Raw genomic sequence first — 12,378 nt, 5'->3', positions numbered from 1 at the left:
TGTATAAGCTCTGTGAAAGGGCCACAGGCTATACCCACAAATTTCGGGTCTATGAGGGAAAAGATCAGACCCTGGAGCCGGTCGGTTGCCCTGACTACCTGGGGAGCAGTGGGAAGACAGTTTGGGACTTGGTGTCACCCTTATTCGGCAAGGGGTACCATCTTTATGTGGACAATTTTTACACAAGTGTGGCCCTCTTTAGGCATTTGTTTCTAGAACGGATTGGCGCCTGTGGTACCGCGCGAACTAGTCGCGCGGGCTTCCCCCAACGGCTCGTTACCACCCGTCTTGCAAGGGGGCAGAGGGCCGCACTGTGTAACGAAGAACTGCTCGCGGTGAAATGGAGAGACAAGCGTGACGTTTACATGCTCTCCTCCATTCACGCAGACACGACAATACAAATTGAGCGAGCAACCCGTGTCATTGAAAAGCCCCTCTCAGTCCACGACTATAACCTCCACATGGGAGGGGTCGACTTCAATGACCAGATGTTGTCTCCGTATTTAGTTTCCCGACGCACCAGACGCTGGTATAAGAAGGTGTCTGTATATTTAATTCAATTGGCTCTGTACAATAGTTTTGTTCTCTACAGTAAGGCTGGGAGAACTGGATCCTTCCTCAAATTTCAGGAAGAGATCATCGAGAACCTCCTGTATCCAGGAGGTTCCGTGGCCCCAACCACCAGTGTAGTTAGCCGTCTACACGAGCGACATTTCCCCAATGTTGTTCCTGGTACCTCAACCCAACAGTCACCCCGAAAAAGATGTTGTGTCTGTAGCAGGAGTGGAATAAGGCGTGACACCCGCTATTTCTGTCCTGACTGTCCGGACCACCCTGCCCTATGCTTTGGAGAGTGTTTCCGGAAGTACCACTCACAGGTACACTATTAGCATAGGGATCATCTCACCAGGACAGGCACACAGGGCTATTAGGGCCCATTCACTCACTGCTGCTGCAAACGTCTCCTTTCACATGGGACAAAGTGCATAACACACTTCGCCACATCTTTGGGGGATTTGCGCTTTGCACATTGACCCATGGGGAAGGAGAGGTTTGTTCTATAAAGGTAAAAAAACAAAAAAAAAAACAGGTTAATGTTTAGTTCCAAAAGTTAAAGTTACATGTTCTGTTCCAAAGTTAATAAAATTATTGCGTTGTGGCCTGGTTATTTATTTATTTATTTTTTTTTTTTTTTACCTTCCAGGTGGACCAACCGATCTACTAGCTGCAGCACCGATGTGCATTCTGACAGAAGCATTGCGCTGCTGTCAGATTACACGCAAGTCGGTGTATGCGGCGCTGCAAGACGGGATTTTCTCCTCTGCAGTGACAGATACGTTTGCCGAGGCATACGAGCTGAGGAGGAGGCGGCGTTCCTATGCTTTGGCAAACACTTTGTATATATATATATATATAAAAAAAATAATCCCGGCAATGATTTATTCATCCACATCGATTGATGCGAATGGAGAAATCTGGTTTGCCAGGGCATACGAGCTAAGTGGGTTTGGATGTAGGGCGGAGCTCCTATGTCCTGGCAGACGCCTTTCCCCTCCATTTTTTTTTTTTGGCAGAGATTTTTTCATCCACATTGATCGATGCGAATGAAGAAATCTGTGCCGTTCATTTTTTTCTTTCAGCCCAGAGGCTGAACGGAAAAAAAAATCTCATTACCTGTATGCTCAATATAAGGAGAATAGCAGAAACTCCTAATGCTGGCCATACATGTAATGATTGCGGAGACCCTCAAATGCCAGGGCAGTACAAACACCCCACAACTGACCCCATTTTGGAAAGAAGACACCCCAGGGTATTTGCTGAGGGGCATATTGAGTCCATGAAAGATTTAAATTTTTGTCCTAAGTTAGCGGAAAGTGAGACTTTGTGAGAAAAAACAAAAAAAAATCAATTTCCGCTAACTTATGCGAAAAAAAAAAAAATTCTATGAACTTGCCAGGCCCCTCATTGGATACCTTGGGGTGTCTTCTTTCCAAAGTGGGGTCACATGTGGGGTATTTATACTGCCCTGGCTTTTTAGGGGCCCTAAAGCGTGAGAAGAAGTCTGGGATCCAAATGTCTAAAAATGCCCTCCTAAAAGGAATTTGGGTACCTTTGCGCATCTAGGCTGCAAAAAAGTGTGACACATCTGGTACCGCCGTACTCAGAAGAAGTTGGGGAATGTGTTTTGGGGTGTCATTTTACATATACCCATGCTGGGTGAGATAAATATCTTGGTCAAATGCCAACTTTGTATAAAAAAATGGGAAAAGTTGTCTTTTGCCAACATATTTCTCTCACCCAGCATGGGTATATGTAAAATGGCACCCCAAAACACATTCCCCAACTTCTCCTGAGTACGGCGATACCAGATGTGTGACACTTTTTTGATGCCAAGGTGGGCAAAGGGGCACATATTCCAAAGTGCACCTTTCGGATTTTGCAGGCCATTTTTTACACATTTTGATTGCAAAGTACTTCTCACACATATGGGCCCCTAAATTGCCAGGGCAGTATAACTACCCCACAAGTGACCCCATTTTGGAAAGAAGACACCCCAAGGTATTCTGTGAGGGGCATGGCGAGTTCCTAGAATTTTTTATTTTTTGTCGCAAGTTAGTGGAATATGAGACTTTGTAAGAAAAAAAAACAAAAAAAAAACATCATCATTTTCCGCTAACTTGTGACAAAAAAAAAAAAATCTAGGAACTCGCAGTGCCCCTCACGGAATACCTTAGGGTGTCTTCTTTCCAAAATGGGGTCACTTGTGGCGTAGTTATACTGCCCTGGCAATTTAGGGGCCCATATGTGTGAGAAGAACTTTGCAATCAAAATGTGTAAAAAATGGCCTGCAAAATCCGAAAGGTGCACTTTGGAATATGTGCCCCTTTGCCCACCTTGGCAGCAAAAAAGTGTGACACATCTGGTATCGCCGTACTCAGGAGAAGTTGTGGAATGTGTTTTGGGGTGTCATTTTACATATACCCATGCTGGGTGAGAAAAATATCTTGGTCAAATGCCAACTTTGTATAAAAAAATGGGAAAAGTCTTCGTTTGCCAAGATATTTCTCTCACCCAGCATGGGTATATGTAAAATGACACCCCAAAACACATTCCCCAACTTCTCCTGAGTACGGCGATACCAGATGTGTGACACTTTTTTGATGCCAAGGTGGGCAAAGGGGCGCATATTCCAAAGTGCACCTTTCGGATTTCACCGGTCATTTTTTACAGATTTTGATTGCAAAGTACTTCTCACACATATGGGCCCCTAAATTGCCAGGGCAGTATAACTACGCCACAAGTGACCCCATTTTGGAAAGAAGACACCCCAAGGTATTCCGTGAGGGGCACGGCGAGTTCCTAGAATTTTTTATTTTTTGTCGCAAGTTAGTGGAATATGAGACTTTGTAAGGAAAAAAGAGAAAAAAAAAAATCATCATTTTCCGCTAACTTGTGACAAAAAATAAAAAATTCTAGGAACTCGCAGTGCCCCTCACGGAATACCTTGGGGTGTCTTCTTTCCAAAATGGGGTCACTTGTGGCGTAGTTATACTGCCCTGGCAATTTAGGGGCCCAAATGTGTGAGAAGTACCTTGCAATCAAAATGTGTAAAAAATGACCGGCGAAACCCGAAAGGTGCACTTTGGAATATGTGCCCCTTTGCCCACCTAGGCTGCAATAAAGTGTCACACATGTGGTATCGCCGTACTCAGGAGAAGTTGGGGAATGTGTTTTGGCGTGTCATTTTACATATACCCATGCTGGGTGAGAAAAATATCTTGGTCAAATGCCAACTTTGTATAAAAAAATGGGAAAAGTTGTCTTTTGCCAAGATATTTCTCTCACCCAGCATGGGTATATGTAAAATGACACCCCAAAACACATTCCCCAACTTCTCCTGAGTACGGCGATACCACATGTGTGACACTTTTTTTGCTGCCAAGGTGGGCAAAGGGGCGCATATTCCAAAGTGCACCTTTCGGATTTCACCGGTCATTTCTTACACATTTTGATTGCAAAGTTCTTCTCACACATTTGGGCCTCTAAATTGCCAGGGCAGTATAACTACCCCACAAGTGACCCCATTTTGGAAAGAAGACACCCCAAGGTATTCTGTGAGGGGCATGGTGAGTTCCTAGAATTTTTTATTTTTTGTCGCAAGTTAGTGCAATATGAGACTTTGTAAGAAAAAAAAAAATAAAATCATCATCATTTTCCGCTAACTTGTGACAAAAAATAAAAAGTTCTATGAACTCACTATGCCCATCAGCGAATACCTTAGGGTTAGAGTTGAGCGAACACCTGGATGTTCGGGTTCGAGAAGTTCGGCCGAACATCCCGGAAATGTTCGGGTTCGGGATCCGAACCCGATCCGAACTTCGTCCCGAACCCGAACCCCATTGAAGTCAATGGGGACCCGAACTTTTCGGCACTAAAAAGGCTGTAAAACAGCCCAGGAAAGAGCTAGAGGGCTGCAAAAGGCAGCAACATGTAGGTAAATCCCCTGCAAACAAATGTGGATAGGGAAATGAATTAAAATAAAAATTAAATAAATAAAAATTAACCAAAATCAATTGGAGAGAGGTTCCATAGCAGAGAATCTGGCTTCCCGTCACCCACCACTGGAACAGTCCATTCTCAGATATTTAGGCCCCGGCACCCAGGCAGAGGAGAGAGGTCCCGTAACAGAGAATCTGTCTTCATGTCAGCAGAGAATTAGTCTGCATGTCATAGCAGAGAATGAGGCTTCACGTCAGCCACCACTGCAACAGTCCATTGGCATATATTTAGGCCCAGCACCCAGGCAGAGGAGGGAGGTCCCGTAACAGAGAATCTGTCTTCATGTCAGCAGAGAATTAGTCTGCATGTCATAGCAGAGAATGAGGCTTCACGTCAGCCACCACTGCAACAGTCCATTGGCATATATTTAGGCCCAGCACACACACAGGCAGAGGAGAGAGGTCCCGTAACAGAGAATCTGGCTTCATGTCAGCAGAGAATCAGTCTGCATGTCATAGCAGAGAATGAGGCTTCACGTCAGCCACCACTGCAACAGTCCATTGGCATATATTTAGGCCCAGCACACACACAGGCAGAGGAGAGAGGTCCCGTAACAGAGAATCTGGCTTCATGTCAGCAGAGAATTAGTCTGCATGTCATAGCAGAGAATGAGGCTTCACGTCAGCCACCACTGCAACAGTCCATTGGCATATATTTAGGCCTAGCACACAGGCAGAGCAGAGAGGTCCCGTAACAGACAATCTGGCTTCATGACAGCAGAGAATCAGTCTGCATGTCATAGCAGAGAATCAGGCTTCACGTCAGCCACCACTGCAACAGTCCATTGTCATAAATTTAGGCCCAGCACCCAGGCAGAGGAGAGAGGTCCCGTAACAGAGAATCTGGCTTCATGTCAGCAGAGAATCAGTCTTCATATCATAGCAGAGAATCAGGCTTCACGTCACCCACCACTGTAAGAGTCAATTTTCATAAATTTAGGCCCAGAACCCAGGCAGAGGAGAAAGGTCCCGTAACAGACAATCTGGCTTCATGTCAGCAGAGAATCAGTCTTCATATCATAGCCTAGAATCAGGCTTCACGTCACCCACCACTGTAAGAGTCAATTTTCATAAATTTAGGCCCAGAACCCAGGCAGAGGAGAAAGGTCCCGTAACAGACAATCTGGCTTCATGTCAGCAGAGAATCAGTCTTCATATCATAGCAGAGAATCAGGCTTCACGTCACCCACCACTGCAACAGTCAATTGTCATAAATTTAGGCCCAGCACCCAGGCAGAGGAGAGAGCTCCCGTAACAGAGGATCTGGCTTCATGTCAGCAGAGAATCAGTCTGCATGTCATAGCAGAGAATGAGGCTTCACGTCACCCACCACTGCAACAGTCCATTGGCATATATTTAGGCCTAGCACACAGGCAGAGCAGAGAGGTCCCGTAACAGACAATCTGGCTTCATGTCAGCAGAGAATCAGTCTGCATGTCATAGCAGAGAATGAGGCTTCACGTCACCCACCACTGCAACAGTCCATTGGCATATATTTAGGCCTAGCACACAGGCAGAGCAGAGAGGTCCCGTAACAGACAATCTGGCTTCATGACAGCAGAGAATCAGTCTGCATGTCATAGCAGAGAATGAGGCTTCACGTCACCCACCACTGCAACAGTCCATTGGCATATATTTAGGCCTAGCACACAGGCAGAGCAGAGAGGTCCCGTAACAGACAATCTGGCTTCATGTCAGCAGAGAATCAGTCTGCATGTCATAGCAGAGAATGAGGCTTCACGTCACCCACCACTGCAACAGTCCATTGGCATATATTTAGGCCTAGCACACAGGCAGAGCAGAGAGGTCCCGTAACAGACAATCTGGCTTCATGACAGCAGAGAATCAGTCTGCATGTCATAGCAGAGAATGAGGCTTCACGTCACCCACCACTGCAACAGTCCATTGGCATATATTTAGGCCTAGCACACAGGCAGAGCAGAGAGGTCCCGTAACAGACAATCTGGCTTCATGTCAGCAGAGAATCAGTCTGCATGTCATAGCAGAGAATGAGGCTTCACGTCACCCACCACTGCAACAGTCCATTGGCATATATTTAGGCCTAGCACACAGGCAGAGCAGAGAGGTCCCGTAACAGACGATCTGGCTTCATGTCAGCAGAGAATCAGTCTGCATGTCATAGCAGAGAATCAGGCTTCACGTCAGCCACCACTGCAACAGTCCATGGTCATAAATTTAGGCCCAGCACCCAGGCAGAGGAGAGAGGTCCCGTAACAGACAATCTGGCTTCATGTCAGCAGAGAATTAGTCTGCATGTCATAGCAGAGAATCAGGCTTCATGTCAGCCACCACTGCAACAGTCAATTGGCATATATTTAGGCCTAGCACACAGGCAGAGGAGAGGTTCATTCAACTTTGGGTAGCATCGCAATATAATGGTAAAATGAAAATAAAAATAGGATTGAATGAGGAAGTGCCCTGGAGTCCAATAATATATGGTTATGGGGAGGTAGTTAATGTCTAATCTGGACAAGGGACGGACAGGTCCTGTGGGATCCATGCCTGGTTCATTTTTATGAACGTCAGCTTGTCCACATTGGCTGTAGACAGGCGGCTGCGTTTGTCTGTAATGACGCCCCCTGCCGTGCTGAATACACGTTCAGACAAAACGCTGGCTGCCGGGCAGGCCAGCACCTCCAAGGCATAAAAGGCTAGCTCTGGCCACGTGGACAATTTAGAGACCCAGAAGTTGAATGGGGCCGAACCATCAGTCAGTACGTGGAGGGGTGTGCACACGTACTGTTCCACCATGTTAGTGAAATGTTGCCTCCTGCTAACACGTTGCGTATCAGGTGGTGGTGCAGTTAGCTGTGGCGTGTTGACAAAAGTTTTCCACATCTCTGCCATGCTAACCCTGCCCTCAGAGGAGCTGGCCGTGACACAGCTGCCTTGGCGACCTCTTGCTCCTCCTCTGCCTTGGCCTTGGGCTTCCACTTGTTCCCCTGTGACATTTGGGAATGCTCTCAGTAGCGCGTCTACCAACGTGCGCTTGTACTCGCGCATCTTCCTATCACGCTCCAGTGCAGGAAGTAAGGTGGGCACATTGTCTTTGTAGCGTGGATCCAGCAGGGTGGCAACCCAGTAGTCCGCACAGGTTAAAATGTGGGCAACTCTGCTGTCGTTGCGCAGGCACTGCAGCATGTAGTCGCTCATGTGTGCCAGGCTGCCCAGGGGTAAGGACAAGCTGTCCTCTGTGGGAGGCGTATCGTCATCGTCCTGCCTTTCCCCCCAGCCACGCACCAGTGATGGACCCGAGCTGCGTTGGGTGCCACCCCGCTGTGACCATGCTTCATCCTCATCCTCCTCCACCTCCTCCTCATCCTCGTCCTCCTCGTCCTCCAGTAGTGGGCCCTGGCTGGCCACATTTGTACCTGGCCTCTGCTGTTGCAAAAAACCTCCCTCTGAGTCACTTCGAAGAGACTGGCCTGAAAGTGCTAAAAATGACCCCTCTTCCTCATCCTCCTCCTCCTCCTCCTGGGCCACCTCCTGTTCCATCATCGCCCTAAGTGTTTTCTCAAGGAGACATAGAAGTGGTATTGTAACGCTGATAACGGTGTCATCGCCACTGGCCATGTTGGTGGAGTACTCGAAACAGCGCAACAGGGCACACAGGTCTCGCATGGAGGCCCAGTCATTGGTGGTGAAGTGGTGCTGTTCTGTAGTGCGACTGACCCGTGCGTGCTGCAGCTGAAACTCCACTATGGCCTGCTGCTGCTCGCACAGTCTGTCCAGCATGTGCAAGGTGGAGTTCCACCTGGTGGGCACGTCGCATATGAGGCGGTGAGCGGGAAGGCCGAAGTTACGCTGTAGCGCAGACAGGCGAGCAGCGGCAGGATGTGAACGCCGGAAGCGCGAACAGACGGCCCGCACTTTATGCAGCAGCTCTGACATGTCGGGGTAGTTGTGAATGAACTTCTGCACCACCAAATTCAGCACATGCGCCAAGCAAGGGATGTGCGTCAAATTGGCTAGTCCCAGAGCTGCAACGAGATTTCGCCCATTATCACACACCACCAGGCCGGGCTTGAGGCTCACCGGCAGCAACCACTCGTCGGTCTGTTGTTCAATACCCCGCCACAACTCCTGTGCGGTGTGGGGCCTGTCCCCCAAACATATGAGTTTCAGAATGGCCTGCTGACGTTTACCCCGGGCTGTGCTGAAGTTGGTGGTGAAGGTGTGTGGCTGACTGGATGAGCAGGTGGAAGAAGAGGAGGAGGAAGCCGAGAAGGAGGAGGTGGCAACAGGAGGCAAAGAATGTTGCCCTGCGATCCTTGGCGGCGGCAGGACGTGCGCCAAACAGCTCTCCGCCTGGGGCCCAGCTGCCACTACATTTACCCAGTGTGCAGTTAGGGAGATATAGCGTCCCTGGCCGTGCTTACTGGTCCACGTATCTGTGGTTAGGTGGACCTTGCTACAGATGGCGTTGCGCAGTGCACACTTGATTTTATCGGATACTTGGTTGTGCAGGGAAGGCACGGCTCTCTTGGAGAAGTAGTGCCGGCTGGGAACAACATACTGTGGGACAGCAAGCGACATGAGCTGTTTGAAGCTGTCTGTGTCCACCAGCCTAAATGACAGCATTTCATAGGCCAGTAGTTTAGAAATGCTGGCATTCAGGGCCAGGGATCGAGGGTGGCTAGGTGGGAATTTACGCTTTCTATCAAATGTTTGTGAGATGGAGAGCTGAACGCTGGCGTGTGACATGGTTGAGACGCTTGGTGACGGAGGTGGTGGTGGTGGTGTTGGTGGTACATCCCCTGTTTGCTGGGCGGCAGGTGCCAACGTTCCTCCAGAGGCGGAGGAAGAGGCCGAGGCGGCAGCAGCAGAATAGGCCGAGGCGGCAGCAGCAGAAGAGGTAGCAGGGGGAGCCTGAGTGACTTCCTTGGTTTTAAGGTGTTTACTCCACTGCAGTTCATGCTTTGCATGCAGGTGCCTGGTCATGCAGGTTGTGCTCAGGTTCAGAACGTTAATGCCTCGCTTCAGGCTCTGATGGCACAGCGTGCAAACCACTCGGGTCTTGTCGTCAGCACATTGTTTGAAGAAGTGCCATGCCAGGGAACTCCTTGAAGCTGCCTTTGGGGTGCTCGGTCCCAGATGGCGGCGGTCAGTAGCAGGCGGAGTCTCTTGGCGGCGGGTGTTCTGCTTTTGCCCACTGCTCCCTCTTTTGCTACGCTGTTGGCTCGGTCTCACCACTGCCTCTTCCTCCGAACTGTGAAAGTCAGTGGCACGACCTTCATTCCATGTGGGGTCTAGGACCTCATCGTCCCCTGCATCGTCTTCCACCCAGTCTTGATCCCTGACCTCCTGTTCAGTCTGCACACTGCAGAAAGACGCAGCAGTTGGCACCTGTGTTTCGTCATCATCAGAGACATGCTGAGGTGGTATTCCCATGTCCTCATCATCAGGAAACATAAGTGGTTGTGCGTCAGTGCATTCTATGTCTTTCACCGCTGGGGAAGGGCTAGGTGGATGCCCTTGGGAAACCCTGCCAGCGGAGTCTTCAAACAGCATAAGAGACTGCTGCATAACTTGAGGCTGAGACAGTTTCCCTGGTATGCATGGGGGTGATGTGACAGACTGATGGGGTTGGTTTTCAGGCGCCATCTGTGCGCTTTCTGCAGAAGACTGGGTGGGAGATAATGTGAACGTGCTGGATCCACTGTCGGCCACCCAATTGACTAATGCCTGTACCTGCTCAGGCCTTACCATCCTTAGAACGGCATTGGGCCCCACCATATATCGCTGTAAATTCTGGCGGCTACTGGGACCTGAGGTAGTTGGTACACTAGGACGTGTGGATGTGGCAGAACGGCCACGTCCTCTCCCAGCACCAGAGGGTCCACTAACACCACCACGACCATGTCCACGTCCGCGTCCCTTACTAGATGTTTTTCTCATTGTTATGGTTCACCACAACAACAAATATATTATTTGGCCCAATGTATTGTATTCAAATTCAGCGGGATATAAATTTGAGGCCTAGTATTTAGGCGCTGGGTGACCGGTATGGATTTAGTGACAGAATTAGACTTGGAAATGCACAGAAGCGTGTGTGTGAAGTTATTCTGAATGACCCTATGTGCACCTTCAATATTATATACCCTTTTAGGGATAGATTTCAAATAGCTCTGATATAGCAGAAACCACTAAATTATGAAATTGCTAAATTGGGAATTGTACTTCAACCCAGAACAAAAAATGTGCTTTGACGGACACTAAATATCTTGCCCAGCAACAACAGTACAGCGGTGGGTAACGAGAGATTTAGAGGGATTTAAATTTGAGGCCTAGTATTTAGGCGCTGGGTCACCGGTATGGATTTAGTGACAGAATTAGACTTGGAAATGCACAGAAGCGTGTGTGTGAAGTTATTCTGAATGACCCTATGTGCACCTTCAATATTATATACCCTTTTAGGGATAGATTTCAAATAGCTCTGATATAGCAGAAACCACTAAATTATGAAATTGCTAAATTGGGAATTGTACTTCAACCCAGAACAAAAAATGTGCTTTGACGGACACTAAATATCTTGCCCAGCAACAACAGTACAGCGGTGGGTAACGAGAGATTTAGAGGGATTTAAATTTGAGGCCTAGTATTTAGGCGCTGGGTGACAGGTATGGGTTTAGTGACAGAATTAGACTTGAAAATACACAGTAGCGGGTGTGTGTGAAGTTATTCTGAATGACCCAATGTGCACCTTCAATATTATATACCCTTTTTGGGATAGATTTCAAATAGCTCTGATATAGCAGGAACCACTAAATTATGAAATTGCTAAATTGGGAATTGTACTTCAACCCAGAACAAAAAATGTGCTTTGACGGACACTAAATATCTTGCCCAGCAACAACAGTACAGCGGTGGGTAACGAGAGATTTAGAGGGATTTAAATTTGAGGCCTAGTATTTAGGCGCTGGGTCACCGGTATGGATTTAGTGACAGAATTAGACTTGGAAATGCACAGAAGCGTGTGTGTGAAGTTATTCTGAATGACCCTATGTGCACCTTCAATATTATATACCCTTTTTGGGATAGATTTCAAATAGCTCTGATATAGCAGAAACCACTAAATTATGAAATTGCTAAATTGGGAATTGTACTTCAACCCAGAACAAAAAATGTGCTTTGACGGACACTAAATATCTTGCCCAGCAACAACAGTACAGTGGTGGGTAACGAGAGATTTAGAGGGATTTAAATTTGAGGCCTAGTATTTAGGCGCTGGGTCACCGGTATGGATTTAGTGACAGAATTAGACTTGGAAATGCACAGAAGCGTGTGTGTGAAGTTATTCTGAATGACCCTATGTGCACCTTCAATATTATATACCCTTTTAGGGATAGATTTCAAATAGCTCTGATATAGCAGAAACCACTAAATTATGAAATTGCTAAATTGGGAATTGTACTTCAACCCAGAACAAAAAATGTGCTTTGACGGACACTAAATATCTTGCCCAGCAACAACAGTACACCGGTGGGTAACGAGAGATTTAGAGGGAATTAAATTTGAGGCCTAGTATTTAGGCGCTGGGTCACCGGTATGGATTTAGTGACAGAATTAGACTTGGAAATACACAGTAGCGGGTGTGTGTGAAGTTATTCTGAATGACCCTATGTGCACCTTCAATATTATATACCCTTTTAGGGATAGATTTCAAATAGCTCTGATATAGCAGAAACCACTAAATTATGAAATTGCTAAATTGGGAATTGTACTTCAACCCAGAACAAAAAATGTGCTTTGACGGACACTAAATATCTTGCCCAGCAACAACAGTACAGCGGTGGGT

Source organism: Bufo gargarizans, chromosome 2, assembly GCF_014858855.1.
Source record: "Bufo gargarizans isolate SCDJY-AF-19 chromosome 2, ASM1485885v1, whole genome shotgun sequence".
Lineage (NCBI taxonomy): Eukaryota > Metazoa > Chordata > Amphibia > Anura > Bufonidae > Bufo > Bufo gargarizans.
The sequence above is the reverse complement of the archived record's forward strand: the minus strand, read 5'-3'. Positions refer to the sequence as shown.